The following is a 20147-nucleotide window of genomic DNA, read 5'->3' as shown; positions in this document are numbered from 1 at the left end:
ATTTTTATTGTCCTTTTCAATATGTTTTTCAATGTAGAAGGTGAATTCAACCGACTACTGATTATCAATTTCAGCACGACTTAGATGCAAGATTCACCCACCAGCACAGGGAAGAATAAACATCATCGCTAAGCTTTGATGAATTTGAGGCAAGATTTGATTTACCCGAGTCACTGAGTGTATGTCCTGTCCTGGTATCACAGCACACACATCCACGACAAACCGACATGAACAAAGCGAGAAAATATGTCAACTTTCCTTATGAAAGCTTGGCAAATATTTGCTAATGAACAATTATATTTCTGATGTGGGGATCCAGTGGGAGAAGTGTCCAGGAAGGAAAACAAAAACTTTTGTTCGAACATCTATCCATCATTTCTCATCTACACCAGAGAACAAACATAAAGACTTTGTAATGCGTGAGTAACACAAGACGGACCCTAAGCACTTAAGCCATGGAAATCAATGCATGAGGAAAAAATGAACTTGAGGAAATGTCTACCAGAAGTGTAAACTGATCTTGGTGTGGTTTAATGGAGGAACGAGGGAGAGAGAAAAGGGGGAAAAGCGAAATGAAGAAGACAAGAGGGCTTAGCGAAATTCTTTTGGAATGCCTTGTGGGCATACGGGGCGATTTGTTCATAAAATGGGGTCAGCTAAGCCCTCCTGTGTGCCATGTGGGGTGGGTGAGGGCAAGACGAGGGACAAGTTTGCAGCGAGGGAAGATCAAGTGTTGGGAGTGGGCTGCGACCCAGGTCACTATTACATAATCCCTCCATCTCCAATCAGCATGGAAAATAACTGCACAGCAAAATAACCCGCTGTCGTTCCACGGGATATTCTATTTCCATAAATGTGGAGAAGGCACGAACATGTGTAAATCTTGATTCGGGTGGGGGGGGGGGGGGGTTGAATTCCTCCACTCTAAGTTTGGGAGGCAAAGGCATCGCTTTTGGATAGAAGTGGGAGTTATCTATTCAATCATTAATCAGACATGGGTAGCTAACGACATATTGGGGGATTTGGGTGAGGTCCACCAACCCAATGCCAGTGATGTTGGTTTAACCTTTGGAGAAGTGCGCTAATTCACACTCTGTCAGCAAGGGTGTATTGCCATTCTCTGGCAGGGAGTTTTATCCATATTAATTAAGACAGGATAGAATTACCGGGCAGCAGAGAAGGGAAAGGGTGACCTAATGCTGGCATTCACCATTTTTGTTTTCACAGGAAGATGAAATTACGACGATGCGGAGTGATCATGGTCTTGAGTGATCTTCCTGTGATTGGGCAGTGGCTACTTTGGATGGGTTCAATCTGATAAAGATGTTTGTCATTAGTAGATGAAAAGCCATCATCGGGATATGATGTCTCCGCAGAATTGTTTTTTAACAGTCTGTTCAGGACTACAGAGATACCAAATTTGATATCTAAATCTGAATATATCCCACCTATACAGGTAAATATCGGATGGAAAAAAGGAAAAAAGTTGCTTCTCCAGAGTCACTCGACAATTTGTCCCGGGTCTGCTTAACCCACGATGGGCAGTCCAGTGACAGGAGATCGCGCTCAGTGAGACCACTGCAATGAGACAATTGAGCAGCAAGACGTCGGTGGTAATGCCTCAGTCACTGCGTTCCCCTTGACACCCTTGGCCAGGACACCCAGCGGGGCATTTCCAGAAGAGACGGGCTCCCTGCGGACGCACAGCCTTGGCAGCAAACTACCCTGACAAACTGAAATCTAATCCAAGCGGCTGCCCGGGAACAGGAGCACGAGAAACAGCCCAGACTGGGAGAGTGTGCGTATGTGTGCGTTTGTGTGTGTTGGTGTGTGTGTGTGTGTTGGTGTGTGTGCGTGTGTGTTGGAGTGTGTGTGTATGTGTGTGTGTGTGTGTGTGTGTGTGTGTGTGTGTGTGTGTGTGTGTGTGTGTGTGTGTGTGTGTGTGTGTGCACATGTATGAACGCTCACTTCTTCACATAGCCTTGCTGGCACAACTTTCCTCACTGTCCCTGGGACAGCTCAAGGAAGAAGAAGAAGAGGAGGAGGAGGAAAAGAAGGAAGAAGAGGAGAATAAAAAGGAGAAGGAGGTGGAGGAAAAGGAGGAGGAGGAGGAGGAGGAGGAGAGAACTCTGTAAGATAGAGGGGAGTCTCTCTTTTAATAAGACTATGTATCAGTTCTGGAGGGATAGTATTAAATACCATGCTCTTTGTGCTTTTACATGAATATTCTCTCTCCTGAACATTACAAATCATTAAACTTTTACTTAGTATAGTTCAAAGACATGAGCAACATGTTGGATATCGGGAAACTTAATGACCTCAACATCCAAATTCAAGTACTAAAATTCCTAGAAAATGTCTGTTGACTTACTACGATGACAGAATAATAATTGAGATACTGACATGTTAAGTGGGCTTTCTGGCATTCTTGTCCAATTACAAAATCAAAACATCAGATTTCGATCTGTATCTTATAGAAGTTGAATAAAAAATTTGATTGTACTGCTTTATGAAAAAAATGTAGGCCCTACATCTATGAGCCTTACATGGAAATCAAAATAAAATCATATCATAACTCATGTCACTGCACATGCATATTACCAATACTTGAGCTACATTTGTACTAACAATAAGCTCCATTTGAGGTGTCAAGATAGGCAGACAGAAAAAGATGAAATGAATAGGAATTATACCAAATCAGTTGTCATCTTTCATATCAATGAATTATTGACGAGGTCTATTTACGCAGACTAACAGGAAGCTGAAATACAAACATTCCTCTTCCCTAGTGCAAAAATTATCTTGTCAACTTGTACAATCGCTGTACGGAAAATTACTACCCAACACACACATACACAAAGAGCGGCTAGTGCGAATGTTCTCATCTTCTTGCCAAGGCCCCTGTACCCCTTCAGCCATCACAGCCATCTACAGCTACAACATGTTCCCCATGAAGCTTGCCCGCAGCCCGTTACACGAGTTCGACATAGTCAGGGTGCGATGCAACCAGTCCTACTGCTTGCCAGGGTTACACCGTGGGGCAGCTTATGGCAGAGTCGCTGGCTGGCAGTGCAGCGGCAAATTAGCAGGTCGGTTCTAAACACGTCTGCAGCCTGTGCGGGGACTGAGCAAACCCCTGTCAAAAAAACAAGCCTGCCCTCGCCCTGCTCCAGTGAGTCATGCTAGTCTCCGTGCAGCCAGCCAGGGCACACTTCACATCATTGTTAGAAAGTTCCACCTCTCCATACAGCAAACCTGCAACCACAAACCCCTACACCCACCCCCCCCCCCCCCCCCTTCACCCCCTTTCCTGGTTAAGGAGAGTCCTCTGATGAGGTTTACATTCAACCACACATCAGCCTGACAGTCTCTCCCCACAACCCATGCCCCACTTCAAAGCAATCATCACACCGACTCCACGCATTTCCCCCCAACCCGGCAGGCGGCCCGCTTCCCTGGGCTGTGCATAGTCAAACCTTCACAAGCGACCTTCTACCTCACTGCCACTCCGATCTTCTTTTCTACTGACATTTTACCACTTGCATCACTCTGACAGGAGAATACATATTACTCGTATCTCATCGAACTGGATTGCAACACTTCTACTCATCGCTCACACATAACTAAGTAGCTGAGATGGAATATATTTCTCAACATTTTTATCAGCGGTAAGATTCCAAGCAATGCAGCAACATGGTGTCAGCTTGACACATATATCTCTAGCCCTGTTTATAAGAGGCTACAAAAGAAATGTCACATGATCACAACACGTTCCACTGAAGACAGTTAAAATTGCTTCAATAGCTGCTCCAATCTATGAAAGTCCACTATTCAAATGAGCTGCTTACTTTCTTAAGATGAAAATGTATCAATGTTCACTCCCAGACATATTCAGCTTTGATCAAATTAGATCAACACAAGTTCTTTTATTAGATGAATTGGTGAAAAGATTTTGCTGCAAAAGTGAGATACATATGAAATATGCATATCATTATGTCAAACCTCAGACAATGCTTACAGTCCAGATTATCAATTGATAATATATCTGATAGACATCTCAAGCACAAGAGATTTTAAAAAAGCACTTGTCATCCAGAGTTTGTATTTTGTGACATATAGAGAGAAAATCAATCATATTCAACAACAACAACAACAATGAAATGGAAGTTGCCTATTCTTGGTATAAAAATGAATCAGTAATCAACACTTTCGCACTTCCCATTTCTTGAAAATGAATTAATACCTTGATACATTTCTACTTTTGAAAAAAAAAATGTAAAAGACTTCTTGAAAGATAAAAAAGGCTTTTGAAATTCATTGCTTCTGTGGTCTCAAGAGATCTTGTGTTCAAGAAAAAGAAAAGTCAACATGATGGCAGATGATTGCAAATTTCAAGCTTTTCAGTTCCCTCTCAGACAGTAATTTGTGTCCTGTCTATTAGTGTGACCTTCGGCAAGCTTTGAAATTTCCAAATCATTTCCCAAGTGTGAGAGCAACCTTCAAGGAATCATTACTTCTTGTGAGAATTAACATAATCGGCAATGAAAACAAAGTATGTCAGTACGACTTGACCAATCTGGTGGTAAATTACTTCTGATGTACTAATATTTGACTTCATTACCACCAGAAAACAGGAATGGAGTATGCACGTTTTCAGGACAATGGAAACTCTTGACTTGACAATTTAGCCTCAATTTCAAGGAGAATCTTCATACAAAAGTAAAATTTTGCAGAGTTTGCCGTGAAAACAGTCACTATAATGACCAGGCAAACTGTTCACAGAATGGGTGGAATATTATTGCAATTTCAGCAGAACGTTACTTACAGCATTTTGCAAGATATTGGCAGTGCTGCTCTGTACCAATTGCCAACAGCAGGTCATAATTTGGAGCTGTGCGACCCTTTTGCAATCTTTTTTTGCAAGTACAATCTGCAACCATTCATCCCTGTTATAAAGTGGAACCTGTCACCATTCTCTACCCCCCCCCCCCCCTTTATGAATATTCACAAACATGTTTCTCACCTGCCCACGGTGCATGAGGGGGTGGGATGGGTGGTTTCCGATTTCAGCCCAAGAAGGTGGCCCTCTGTAGACTGAGATCCAGTGGTTGTGTCACAGGAAAGTCCTCTCCCTGAAAGATGAAATGGGATGAGAAATATGGAGTAACAGACACTTCTAATCATCTTCCAGCGCTACAAACACAGCAGAGAGTGTGCTCAGAATATCATCCATTTCCATCTCGAAAAGACCAAAGATGTCACAAAACATGACAAGTTATCTATGGTCAGATCTGTCCAGTTTGCATCATTATTTCTCTCCAACACGCTAATAATCAAGATCTTGACACTTTCTTTAAACACGGTGAAGAGTTTTTATTAAATGATTTTTTTTTTCTTCTGTGGGTCATATGACACATAATGTGTATAAATGTCATGAGGTAACATCTGTGTACATGCAGTGTCATCACCGAGTAATCCATAATCATGTTTTGCAGCTTTGTATGTTACTAGCCATGAGCTCATTATCATACCATCTTTAAAGGTATCATTTACCATTTGCAGATGAAACAAAAACCCAGCTTTAGTGCTTCAACATAGTTCTAAAATGTGATTTAGGGATAGAAACAACCAATGTAAAAATGTTAAACAGTATAATCAATGGTAAGTATTGTTTAATATACAAAATGTGAACAATAGTTATAATAAAATTGTTTCTAGAACAAACCATCTACAGTTATGATTTATTGAGAAAAATAGTGATATTTTAGGCTTTATTGCAAAGTATTTTATATAGTCGGATGTTTTGTGATAAAACCAACCTACACATACAGGTGTATGCACCAAATATAACTCCAACATTTCTTAAATCACTGCTCCCAATAGTACACAGTACCTTTAGCATCATCATGTAAAACTGATAACAAATATGGCAAATCAGTAAAAGCAAATCATGGAGTAGATATAGTACTACATGATGAAAAACATTCATGAACTCAAAACAGGTATAACACAAACAAAACAAGAAAATGAGCAAAATGATGACAGGATTGATATGGTGAATTTTACTTATTTGCTGCAAAATATTCCAGATGAATTAACATTTTTTACTACTTAACATTTAGCATACCAGAGAGACATGCCAGATCAACTGTGCATGTCATTTAATCATTGCTCATAGCATCTTGTGAGGATTGAAGAGGAAATATAGGCGAGGGGCATTTTCTGCATTCATTCTTCATCTTAATGGATATTGATTCAAAATCTGATACTTCATACATCGGAATTTATGTGCATCCCTCAGCACAACCATTGCTGAATATGTGCAGAGCTGTACGGTGGGGGTATGCGCCACACTATGTTAACACCAATACAACAGGTTTTCAGGTCATGTACTCTGCAGTAAATTGGTGGGCACATTTTATTTTTGTGAATGAATTAGACTATCAAGTAAAGTGCCCCTTATCTCAACAAAATTTCTGACAGGAAATTGAGAAAACAGGAGCGTAATTTCACTTTCATTTCTCAGAAATGTTTCCCAACATAACACACAATATAACTCCTGTCTAAGTCATGGCTACATGGAATCAGTGCTAAATACCACAAAGAACGTGACAGCATCAGTGAGTATGCAAATGATGTTGAGCCAAGAATGAAATGATTTTTCAGACCCGCTGACATTCAAATTAAGTCAGAATTTAAGAGCACACAGTGAGAGCAGCCTCACAGTGCGAGTGTCCCACTGCACGAAATTCAACACCACGTCTAGGCGCTGATTCCACTCACACTGCAGGTTGCCCATCTGTTGGTCAAGTTTGTGTTTTTGTTTTAAGGTGGTAGCAGTTAGAAGCTTACCTTCCCACCCCCAACCCCCCATTACCATAAAATCTCATCTGCAGATGGCATTCGGCATAATACAGTGCTCACCGTATTTTGGATGATACCGCTCTCTGGTTTGAAAGGGGAAAAAAACAACAGCAAAGAATGCTTCTAGATTTCTTTTTACCTTTATGGTGGGCTGTTATGCATCCTATGGTCTTTAGGTTTAACAAAAATGAAATCAATTTCAAGATGTTAAATATAGTTATAATAATCATATTTATGTTAAACCAGATTCTAAATCAGCATATTTCCTTGATTGCATCATCTTCAAATACATGATTCATTTTTATTCTATATTATTAACAGAATTCTACATTTTTCCATGAAATCCATGAGCTTCCCAAACTTTTCCTAATTCGAAAATGAAAATGAGGAAAAAAGACACAAACATGCCTATGCAATCAATCTCCAATATGTTAATGCACTCTTTTCAGGTGGTGGTAGTGCATTAAGGAGATCACTCGTACTTCCTGGTTAGACAATCTGAACTAAAACAATAGTGTGTATGGGGGGGGGGGGGGGGTGGAGGAGAGGGGGTGTCACAAAGTTTGAGAGAAATGGGAACTAGATCAAGCATTAGTCACAAGCCTGACACTCTACTTGATTTTGTCTTTATATCTTTAGTTTCACGTGATGTCCATTATATCTTGATGCCAGGCCTGCAGTAATGAAATTACAAAAGTCCTCTGTGTAAAGCAGTATTTCCCTTCTTCCTACCCCCCCCCCCCCCCTTTTTCTCTCTGCCTACATATGTCCTTAAACTTGTGCACCTGCTCTGCAATTTAATGTGAATTAAACCAAACAAGAAATGAAAGGTGCTAAGATCCAGCGCACTTTGTTTGCACCATTTCCAGGGGGGGGGGGGGGGGGGGTGAAGACAGAGGGACAGGCATTCCGCAGCAGTCGCGGCTTTCTTCTTCCTCAGTCTTTTGCCTTTTTCTACCCTGCGCCCCATTTGTTGCACTCATTAGGTCAAAGTCCAGCATCGGCCCACAACGAGACATGATCAAACTCAGTGATAGCTAAGTCCACGCTGCGCCACGCTCTAGTCAAATCATCCATTTCATACAGACCTGAATTTCCTGTCAATTATTTTTTTTTCCTTTTCCTTTTTTAAAAATGGTACGGTGCGCCAAGATAAACAGAAGGGGGAAAAAGTTGGTCAGCGGTTTTTGAATTCATGTCACATTCGCAGAAAGCTCACTATCAATCTCAGCTTCGCCTTTCACTTTGGTTACTGGTATCAGGAAAAGTGAATTTCTGCTTTTACCCTGCTAAAAGCTCAGCTGGTTCATTCTTTAGCCTCAGTAACAGATCTCTCAATATTGAAAGAAAACAAAATTAGGCTCGAGTAAACATATGCTGAAACAGTAACATAATTTCAGTTGAAGACTCAAAGGGGGCACAATAACATTGTTCAATATTGAAGAGTTTATATGTCTGGCGAGTTGCACAATCTCAAAACTTGATTTTGATGAAGATAGGGAAATAAATGGCTATCAAGAATATGATAGAAATAAATGACATAAACAACGTGGGACAGAATTACCACATTCGTGCTCATCCTTTCAACCTTTGAAAAATCTCTTTGCATCATACAATACTCAGCCCTGAGAAAACGAGTCAATATTTGTGGATTCAATATGTAGGCAAACACAGGTTAATGCTTTAATGTGTAAAGATAACACAATCACAGGAACTGTGCCATGAAAAATGGATTTGAGTGAAGGAATTTCCCAAGAGTTTTTTGAAAATGCACATTCCCTACAAAGCTGTACGATCAGGTCACCCTGGCACACATGAATGATGCCACTGAACTGTATGAATTATGTAACACATTAAGGGAGCCAGGATATCAGTGATTGGTATCGGAGATAGCTGGTAGGCGACCCTGAAGGAACTGAAACAAAGGTCACGAAGTCCACTTCTGAGGCATCTTCCCCTAAATCTGCTTGGAAGGTGATGAATTTGCCTTGCCAATGACCACAGTTTGGCCTTGTGACTAGTTAACCTCCTCCCCAGAAAGAGGAGGGCATAAACATTGCCGACAGCGTCTCCAGTAAAATGTAGCCCGCCTTCAGACGATTAAATGGCTGATTTCTCCTTACAGTAAACTCAAATCGTCGATATGTATCGGCAGACGACAGCAATTTGTGGCAGCGCCACTTTTGCGCTTTGCACTACGGCTGGTCATCCATTGCGATACGAGAGACAAGTTTTACACTGGTCGTATGCTTGGCTGGCATTGCATTTAGCGATGCCATTCACCACGACAGTCATCTTTATTCATAGCTCTCCGCCTGTCTTTTCTCTTCACCACTACTGATGAGAATCACACTTCATAACATAAACATTAGAAGGAAAAGGGCTTGGCAGAAAGCAAATGAGGGATGGGAAAACACAAGCAGATTGCATTGGTGCAATTATAAAACCAGATAAGCTAGTGTCATTTCATCATCACCATCTTCGCCTCTTTGATGAATTGCGATAAAATGTCCATTCTCTTCTCTAAGTACTGCCAAACAAAATGCAGATTGAAAGCAACATAGCGTCTGGTCAGTCGCTAATGGAGATGGGAAAATGCAAATTTTTCAGCTCTAATGGCAAATAAGATGAAGAACTCTAGTTCATTTGCAAGTGTATGACAGCACACAAGCAAACTTCATGAAAGATTAATGTGAACTCGCCTCCACTGAGGTGGTAGATTATACATTCCACTTTTTGGAATTAATTTTATACTTGTCAATAAACTGGGCCCTGGAAAATTGATAACATATGTAAATCGCGGAATTTGAGAAGAATCGTGGATCAAGTTCACAATGGATTTTTCTCCCTTTGCAAGCAGAGCGGCAGAAATGTATTATTGTTATTTGGGGATAGATCGGCATGTACAGCTGTATGTAGAACTGAGCAGCACCAGTTTTCATTAGTAAAATTTTTGCTGTTTGCAGATAATATCAACTTACTAATTGCACTTTCTCTAAGCAAACATATCTGTCGAGTTCTGATTTCAGCAGAGAGGTAAGGTATAAGTGAAAGACACTTTTTCATCTTTTTAAGCAACACTTAGAAATATCAAGTCATTCACAAACAAATCTAGAATTACTGAATGTTTTCATACCAAAATGAACAATTTCCACAGCAAGGTTCGCAAAAGCCACCTTTAAAGATCAGCATTTCTGGGTAAAACTGTGAAAACAAAACATGAACACATTTTGCACCCAGTGAGTATGACAGGATACTGATATCACCTTGCATCTTGATACTCACCTCACAAGGTACTACTTCACCTCCAATGAGTATGCAGAAAGCAAAGTTGCACTAACACATCTACCTCAACATATTCCAAAGCTCTAACAGATATTTAAATGTCACATACCAAAGCAGTGATTAAGGGAGAAAAAAAAAAGTGGAGACGAGAGAGAATCAGGAGACAAAGCAGAAGAAAAAGACGGAAATAAAGTGAAAAAGAGATGAAGATTATAGAGGAAAGAAGAAAAATGTCACCGATGAATAAGGAAAAGAGAAAGAGAATTGATTTACTGATGAAACCAAAACTTGTTGATATAGACTCTAGAGTGATGCAATCTGATAAATACTTGTACATCAATCAGGTATGACTATATAAATGGACTGCTTCTCTTGTTCCTTGTTTCTTTAATTCACACACATACCAACACAAATATAATTCCTTAGGCAGGTTTATTCTACCAGACTACTAATTTTATTTACATGATCTTGCGAACATATAAATTGTGCATCTACATATTTGAGAAAATGGGAGAATTAAGTCCCAAACGAATACAATGGCAGCTTTCTTGACAAGACAAAACTCTTCAACAGTTTTACTCTGGAAACCTGTGTCACTGTATCCAATTTGGATTAGTAATTTGAAATGTGTAAGAGGAGAAAGCATGTATTACCATCTTCGATAAAAATGAACAGAAGGTCACATGCTTAATTCCACTGACACAAGGACACCTAATCATCAACCGAGGAGCTACTTTTCATTATTTTGCTCCGGACAGTACCCAAGCTAGAATCTAGCCTTTGGAAAACGATTGTCAAGCTTCACACTGGACTGAGCAAAAATCATTTTGACCCGGGATTTGACTGATCTCTGGCAGGGATTTGTGACCCAGAACTTCAGAACACAAAGTCTTGGCTTGGCTAACTGATTTGACTTCTCACAAACAACCTAAACTTTTTTTTCCTGACAATTCATTTCAAATGAAAACTAGAAAAATATTACCCTTTGTGCTCAAAAACCATGTTGTTTTATTGAATGTTAGGCTTGTCCTTCTTTGTTTATTTCCCCTTCTCTTGTTCTTCAAAGGGTTTATAATAAGTCTTGTAGCGGCAGAAACAACAATGCAATATACAGCACCTGAAGATTGCTCATTCAGGATAATTTCAAAGCATGAAAAATTGTGGCCTGGATGGAAAAGCTTGGCAAAGAGTAAAAGCCTAATATCCAAACGTTGCCTGCACTCTCTCTTCCCAGCATCCATAATCAGCCACAATCTCCCAAACCAATGAAAAAGTTATTCCTCAAATTAAGAAGCAATTCCTGGGAAATTTTCATCCTTCTGGTCTGCGACTCTGCCAAGATTAGTTTTTGATGAGCACTGCTTTCTGAAGACGATGCCAAATCACAAGACGGCTTTTATTCTTCTTGAACTTTTCTTGACCTGTTTCTGAACACGGCCCACGGACTGAGCATCATTCTTCAAAGAATATGTGACCTTATAATTTGGTGGAGCACATGGCAGAGCTCAAAAGAAGTGTTTCACTCAAGAACACTGTTGCATTCTCTGAGCAAGTCATGATTTCTTTGGAAGCAATCGAAAGTTGTGGATGAAGAAAGACAGAATAGTTGTCATGTCCACTACAGTCTCCTTTTCTTTTTCATCTCTCTGCTGATATCAGCAACTTCTAGTATTCCATCTTTCTCTTTGTATTTTTTTTTCATAAATGTACCCTGCAAACTCTCTGCACTTGATGAGCTTGTCACCACTTGTCATCTCAAAATTTCAAACAAAAATGAGGGAGAAAAGTCGTCTTTCTCTAAAATTGTACTTCAAGCAAGGTTTGAAATTAACTTAAAACAATATATTCTCAATAACATTTCAGAAGAAGAATATGCCTGTCAAATGCTTTGATTTGGGTTTTTTTTCCATAATGATATAAGAAATCATGAATTTCTTTTTCTACAACATCCCAATCACAGCTGAATACCATGATTCCTGACAAAACAAATCACATCCTTTACTTTCTTCTCTGTGTATACTTCAGTCTTCATCTTAACACCCCCCCCCCCAAAAAAAAAAGAAAAACAGGTGAAAAAAAAGATGAAAGATATAGGTCATTGGTACAGGTTGAGAGCACTGATAGAATTAATGCTATCCAACATTCTCTCAAGCATTCATTGGATGCACACTGGATGCAGCTGCCTGGATATGTTGGTCTTCGGGTAGGCACATGCTATTGTACCAGTCGCAATTGGGCCCTGTCTGCAAAACGGGCAATGAAACGCTACGTAAGACACGGGAATTCGGTAATCTAAGGACAATCCAAGGCCCGTACCCTGATGAGTACCAATGCTACACTATCTGCCAGCCTCATTCCACTGGTATGTGGGAGATGGGCGCAACCATGCACGTCCAATAAACTTGATTTGATGTTGGCGGAATCTGCGGTATTTAGACCCGGTGGTAATTATCTTTCAACATGAGCTTCGGCTGAAAGGAAGGGACACAGCCGACTCTCTTCCCATCGAAAACTTTCCTCTCCTCCTAGACTGTCGATTAAGCAGTCCGTCAGACAACTTGTGTACAAACACACACATTCCTCCACACTGTCCGATGTAATAGTCCCATGTTATGGCTTGAGTTGTCACAATGAAGACAAGAAATCAGATCACATAGCTCTGATGTCATGAAACGTAATGAGTGAATATGCAAATGTATGACATAATATGTTAGTTCTGTGGTTCTTTCTTCATTGAAACGATTGCAAGTAAGAATAATCCCTAACCCATTCTCTTCATTTTTACTAAAATGTCCTTCTGTACAAATGTGTATGATGCCTCAACGTTCCTAAACACTATACATGCAATGAAGGTATGCATTTATTCATTGCCAATATGATGTTTTTGCACCCAGAAAATAAAGTGATTATACATACAGTGTAAGATTGCATAAAATCTAATGATGTTCAACCCTCTTTTTTTTTATCATTATCACTATGGATGGACCTGGATATTCAAAGACCTACCGCAAATTAAATGGTATCTTTTCTGCCTCCTTTTAACTCTAGGATATAGACTGTATTACGTTTTTCATTCAGACTTTGCTCTTAGTACAGTGACTGCAATGCAATGCTGGAACTTTGCTTTAACATGTACAATGTACCACATCAAGTGATGTACAAAATATGTCACTGTTTGAATGGTAGATATTTTTTTAGAAAAGACAAACACACTGCTGAGCTGGACTTGCCTGCGCTAGGTTTTCAAGTGTGAAGCGGGGCAGATGACATACCTGCACAACAGCTTATGGACTTCACTTACATACCTTTTGTCTTAGCTGGACGCGGATGGCTTTATTGCCTGCGTAGACAGAGCCAATGACATCAATCATAATGCTTAATTGGCAGAAAACACATGAAATGGCACACAAAAGGGACTAAGAGAGAGACGCTTTTCGTAATGAACGGCATTGGTCTTGGATGGATTCAGAGAGACTTTGCCACAGACGAAGCCACATAAAATCATAATTATTGAGCAGGGAACCTTGCAGTCCAACTATTTCAAGAAGATGAGATTATGTCAAGCAGTATTGGTGACGTTAATTAATGCTTTCTAAGCAAGTATGTACGCCATGTCACAATGTCCCACAATTCTTTGTGAGATTTGGAATCTTGAGTTATGGAATAGGTTATTGGCCATGATTCATGAAGTGACACTGACTATGTACTATGCAAATCAACTACTGTACCAAGACAGATACTGGCTGTGGAGTTCATGTAATTTCGATCACTGCAAAATACATGAAATGCAAATTGACTCTCTTTGAATAGCAAGCTCTCACCTCAACGAGGAGCGTCTTCGTTCGTTCAGACAAGATTCAAACTGGGTCCAGGCTGGACACTTAAATGCATGTCACAAGCTCATCCAAATGTCAAACTTACAAGATGCATTAATATAATCCAGCTGTCCAGTTTTAAAAAATAACTGCCTAGCAGATTCTACAAATAATGCAGTAAATTACTTAATCCACAGAAGTCTTCCTAAAAGGGATCTATGACTCAGCCTTAACATTTCTATGAAACTCCACCACCCCCATAAGTTCCCTGAAAGAGTAAAGAATACCATATATCCGTTTGTTTAGTGTTGGTCTGTCTTTGTGTATGTGTGAGGTGGAGAGGAAGGAGGTGAAGTGCTATGGAAATAAAAGGGAAAGGAAAATACTCAAACCAGAGGGTATGGGGGGGGGGGGGGTGAAAGTGCAGCAAAAAACAAGTGACGCGAGGAAGGTTTCTGACTTCCAGCTTTGGAGCCACTAATGGGAGACGGCGATTACTTGGCATCACGGTAATTATCATCCTTTCCTGGACCAGATCACAAAAGGTGTGAGTCAGCCTGGAGTTATTGCCCAGAAATGACAGGAAAAAGAAAGGTAGGGAAAAAAAAATGTTCAATACAAAATCTTTCAAGTGCATAACGACAGTATGAGGGTTGCACGTCCGTTGGGATGAACTGGGAGAGGAGTATTCACATAGTAACCTTCATTTACAAACTATTGACCATACACACTAAGACATTGCTTTTAACACTATAATGAAGAATCCTCACAGAAATGTATATGACAGTTTAATTCATTCCTCTAACAATATTTTCAAAAATGTCACTATTGCATCGGGACAGACAAACAAATTTGGATATCTCGATAAAAGTATAATCAAATGAAACACACATGTAATAGCCTGTTCTCATTACACTCAGAGAAAACTACGGTGGCATTTGATAACTGCACGCTATCTTGTAGATAATCATGAGCTACTGTTTACATAAGATGGTACGGTGCTACAAACCCACCTGCCTGGTTGCCAGGGGCAACTTAAAATCATCATGAGGGAAGTGAAATGCACAGGTACTTTCCCATTCAAAGGATGAGGTACTTGCCAAAATAAGCAAGTCGGAAATATATTTCTTGTAATGTCCTGGGTGGCTATAACTTTTGATGAGATAAACCCTACAGGTTTGTTCCTCCTCCTCGGGCACATTGCCACTTACCACTTTAGACCTACATGGTTCATCTCTGTCCGACCTGCAAAACTCCACAACTTATCTACACTATTATTGTTACCACTGCCTATTTCCTACACAATAACCAAACTGCCCCTTCCTGCAATATTATCTCTGCCCTCTATCATATTGCTCTTTAATTTCAACACATTTCCCTCCAATTTTCATCACCCCTTTTTCACCACATCATATCAACTCCCCTTTACCATATTACCACTTGTCTTCAACATTTTCTCTCACTCTCCTCTTAATAATGATAAAACTAATAATGATGATGATGATAATGATAAGAATAACAATAATAGAAGAAATAATAATATCATTGATAATAACAATGGAAGTAACCCTCAATATACTGAAGCAAAGTCACATCATGGAAGAGGATCTCACATGCAGACTTATCAAAACAGCCATCTCATCACAGAAAAGTTTCATTATAAATGTCTATCAGTCTACCATCACAGTGAACATATAAAAAATAATGAGATATATTGAAATATACACATATATATTTCTATATTTGCATGTGTGTGCATATGAATGACATAATAACCAACAAATCCATCGACTTTGAGCCCTGTAAACACTTACAAATACATTGAGCATTGATTGGAAAAGCAAATTACATGTATTTGATTCAAAGTAGGGGTAAAAACTGCCTGTCTTCTCAAAGTAAACACAACATATCATTTCATGATTTTGAACTGGTTGGGGAAGTCTTTTTAAGTTTTATTTATCACTATTCTCCATCTTAAATCATACTTTCAATTATATCAAGCAGACATTATTCAACAGTTTTCTCGAAAGGATTAACCACGATGATTGTAAAGAGGAAGATTTTATAATCACACTGTGAACCATATGCAGCCAGCTACTGCTTCCTGCACACCAGAAGCTGGGTGATGGTTGATGGGACACTGTCGGCAGAGAAATCCTGAGCGCCTGCTACACTCATCATGCAGCTGCAAGATCAAAGCCTTCCAAAATGAGCAGGATGTTTCACACTAGAATGCCTTCGTTTATTATTCTAGTGACACTAGGTTGGGCTAAATCAGTGGACATGATACATTAGTACCTATGGTTTCTCAACACAATTGTAGCAGTTTGGTTCTGATTATCATATCTTTGCACTAGACCTTTGTTTAAATCAAATAATATGCAGAACAACTACTAAACTCATTCCTACATGGGTGTGCTCACTTGCTCATCTATGAAAATAGGAATAACTGAGATTAACAATGAAAAGATTGTACGTGTAACTTACATACAAGCAAGTTTGTAAACTGTGCAATTAAATCACATTTATTTTACATTTTAATGTGATAAACTTGACTGATTAAGTCACTTGCATTTTTTCAAGTAGCTAGTGATGACAGAGTATATTTCATGCACTCAAGTGACTCTAATGAGGAATAATTAATATATTTTGATACCTTCCAACTTTAAAATACCTCTGAGACAGATATCATAAGGCAATAATTTGCTCACTTTATGATTACAGTAAAAGCTGCTGGAGACCAAATTCTGAAGATTTTGAATCCTTAGCAAAAATCAAAGGAAGAAATTACGGTAGAAATGAAATAGACAATAACTTAATCAAGATCTCCCCTCCTCATTGTACTCTATCACACAGGAACATATGAATAAAAAAGACATTTCTACAATAATAAATCAGTAGCAACATGGACATTTACATACTTGTGTGGTCTATCTAATAAATGAAAAGGATTGTATCAACTTCTGCAGTATGCTTTCTTCAAAAATTTCTCCATAAGCAAAAATCTCAAGGATATCATTGAATACATCTGAGAACTTAAATCTATGATAAAACCCTGCAAAACCAGATGAATTAGTTTTCCTTTCACCTGGCCTACTTTTCATCATATTTTCTTTCTTACTAATACCTCTCCAAATTTATGGATTTTCACAGGGGGAAAAAAAAATCATAAGACAAGATTTTTTTGACAGTTTTTCACATACATTTTGTAGTTACGTGTACCGTGTTGTAGCTCCATGTTGTAATCCAGTCTGTGGCATCATTCTGCGTTTCACGTGTCATTATCTAGGAAGGTTGCGCCGATGTCAATCTTACCAATAATACAAGCAAAGTTCAAATAAATGTGGGTCTGCTTGATAATAGTGAAGTTGCAAAATATAAACACATGGTGTCAAATTAATGGGACTGAAGTAGGTCAAGAATGGGGGAACACTGGGAAAATATTTCTAGGAATACAGGAACCTGTTTCAGTCATAAATTTCTAAACACATTCCAGCTTTCTATATCTCAGTGAAAGTAATTGAGCCATGCATGTGTTACCGCGACCATCCTCGTATTTTCACAAAATATTGATAAAGGAATCTAGTGTTTAGATAAACAATCAGAATACTGCCACAACATACCATCCTATATAGCAGACTGAACTAACTAACCCTCACTCAATTAAAAAAGAAGTATTCCATATTAGAGAGCCAAACCCACACAAATGAAAGGGTTACACAGCATTATGATCTGCAGATGTAAACTGACACTTACAAACTACAAGTATGATCCTCAAAAACTAGTTCATCTGCTTTAACTTCATGCAAAAAAAAAAAAAAAAAAATTGGCTGAAGTCCATGATGAATTACTCTCATGATCTTTTAAGGATAATTCCCAAGACAAAATATTTTGTATACTTGTAAATTCCATCTTATTTTATTATAAAGTACACAACATTGGCTTTAATTCCTCAAGTATGTTTTTGTTTGTCAGAATTTTCTATCACTGGTTGGAAATACAAGATGGCAATGACGCCATCTCAAAAAACTGCTACACGGTACGACACTGATGCAAAGAGAATACATTATGAAGTTATGGAAAGAATTAGGGAATCATTGCATTATTCTGAACATCTGTCTCTAAATTGTTACAAGGAATTTTAACTGTGGGGATAGTTTACTTTAAAGACAAAAGCAGGGGGAAAAAAGTGGATTCTTAAGTCAGAAACAGCTCCTTGTTGTCAGTTAAGTCGGGAGGGATGTGAGCAGCTACTGTGTCAGATTTGAGAAATGGTAATACGCAGGAAGACAGTGGCTTTGAGATAGACAGCGATAAGGCTCGGCTGATCGCCGGGTTCTGCTTCTGACTGAGCAGAAGTACAGTGGACAAATACAAAAACATCTTCCTTCAATTCCAACAGAAAAAAAACCAAAATCAATATAGAGAAGTGAAAAAAAATTCAAGCCGAATGTTCACGGAAAGAAGTTGAGAGAAAAGAAAGGCAAAGGAGATCAGTAAAATCACTGATCCATTTCCCCAAGAAAAGTAAAGAGATGGGGGTGAGGGATGCGTGTGGAGAGATAGCGTGTGACTTTTTCAAGCTTGCTTTGGCTTTTTAGATTTGTGGGGGTTTTTCTTCTTGCAAGACTGATCATAGAAAGGCGTAGAGAGAGCGGGAGAGCGAACGACGTGTGCAATCGCTGTGCACTTGTCTCTGAGGTCTGTTGACAAACACAACGACCGGGATGACAAACTTGGCGTGTAACCTAACAGGCCTGAATGATGCCATGCTTGTGTGCACACAGAAACATGCTGGCTAACCGAGCCAGTCATGGGAGAGGGAGAGGAGAGGGCTCCTAGCAGCAAAGGGGAGACCAGAAGGTAAAAAGAACGAGAGAAGAGCAGGGAGGGAGGGATGGTTAGGAGGAGGAGGAGGAGGAGGAGGAGAGGAAAGGCTGGATCCATTGAAATCTGTGGTTGCCCCATTCACAGGGGTTCTCACATTTCTCTACAATAGTTGCTGGCATGACGGGTTCACTGTGAACTGTCTCCGTTACATGAACTTACCTTAGGAGGTATCTACCCAACTAGACGGATGGTTATCAAAAGTTCTTGATGTGCGTACTCCGATACCAAGAAAGCTGTGAACTTTTTTTTCCCTCTTTTTCACTCTTCCTCCACTGGTTACATCTTCCTAGCGATAGTCTCACTGAATACAAATGGCCACCGTTGATGCGGTTAATGACAAGATATTCCGACAATTAGTAAGACAAAACAAGACCATGACCACAGTAAGAGAATGTCTTAACGGTGGATCTCTTTTACAGCACAACAGCGGCACAGAGCCCGTGATTTCTGCCCGTTTCATACAGCACATGTACAGGCAGGTACACAATCACATCCTCGCCACCTTGTAAGGCCACAGCGCAGTCACACCACACCGCATGCGATGAACTTGAGCGGCTAAAAAGTTAGTGGGGGAAAAACAGATGAGGCGAGCTGAGAATTGACAAAGGAGAGCACAAGAGAGACAGGGAGAGAGAGAGGGAGAGAGGGGGAGAAAAAACACTGAGACTTGGATAGATAAAGAACCAATCCACACAGAAATTGAGTTCCCCAATTGGCCAAGTCATAATTGCGCTGGCATGTATGCATGCATGTATATACACACAGACACTCTCTCGTCAGAGCCGCAGCTCGCACCCCCTGCAGATTGTTGTGTGCCATTGGTCGCCCAATCAGCGGCACAAAAACTGGCGAGCTTATAATTATAGGGACCCGATGGTATGTGGAGAGAGTTTGGAGTTGGGACAGAGGGGGCTGTTCGGATAGGACAAGACTAGAGACACAAGAAGGGGGTCAAGGGCGGCTAATTTATGCAGACAGTCTCTCTTATTTGCACTCATTCTGGATGTGATTGGACCGCTGGATGTGACTTAGTTCTCTCCCTCCATTTTTTTTCTTTCTTTTTTTTTAGCCTCGGTATTCGCTTTGAGGTGGGATGGTTCTGATAGTTCCTCCTTTCTTTCCCAGCCAATTAACCTCAGTTTCGGAGAGGTTAGCTACAGTGTGAGCTCCCTTCGTTTATCTCCCTCGCTTGCCTCATTTCTTCACTTGCTTTTCTAAAATCTCTTCCATCAATTATTTCTCAATGAGAGTGGCGATCAATCCCAGATTTTCTCAACAGACTTGAGACTCGGA

The 20147-nt window shown here is 39.8% G+C and overlaps 1 pseudogene; it reads right to left on the bottom strand.

Annotated features, from left to right (window-relative positions):
- The window catches only part of LOC139727812 (zinc finger homeobox protein 3-like), a 244515-nt pseudogene that overhangs the window by 77833 nt on the left and 146535 nt on the right, over positions 1-20147 (bottom strand).

Source organism: Diadema antillarum, unplaced genomic scaffold (genome assembly GCF_040938485.1).
Source record: "Diadema antillarum isolate AM-2024a unplaced genomic scaffold, OU_Dant_1.0 seq00000153_RagTag, whole genome shotgun sequence".
Classification (NCBI taxonomy): domain Eukaryota; kingdom Metazoa; phylum Echinodermata; class Echinoidea; order Diadematoida; family Diadematidae; genus Diadema; species Diadema antillarum.
Note: the sequence above shows the minus strand (reverse complement) of the source record. Positions and strands in the feature narration are given on the sequence as shown.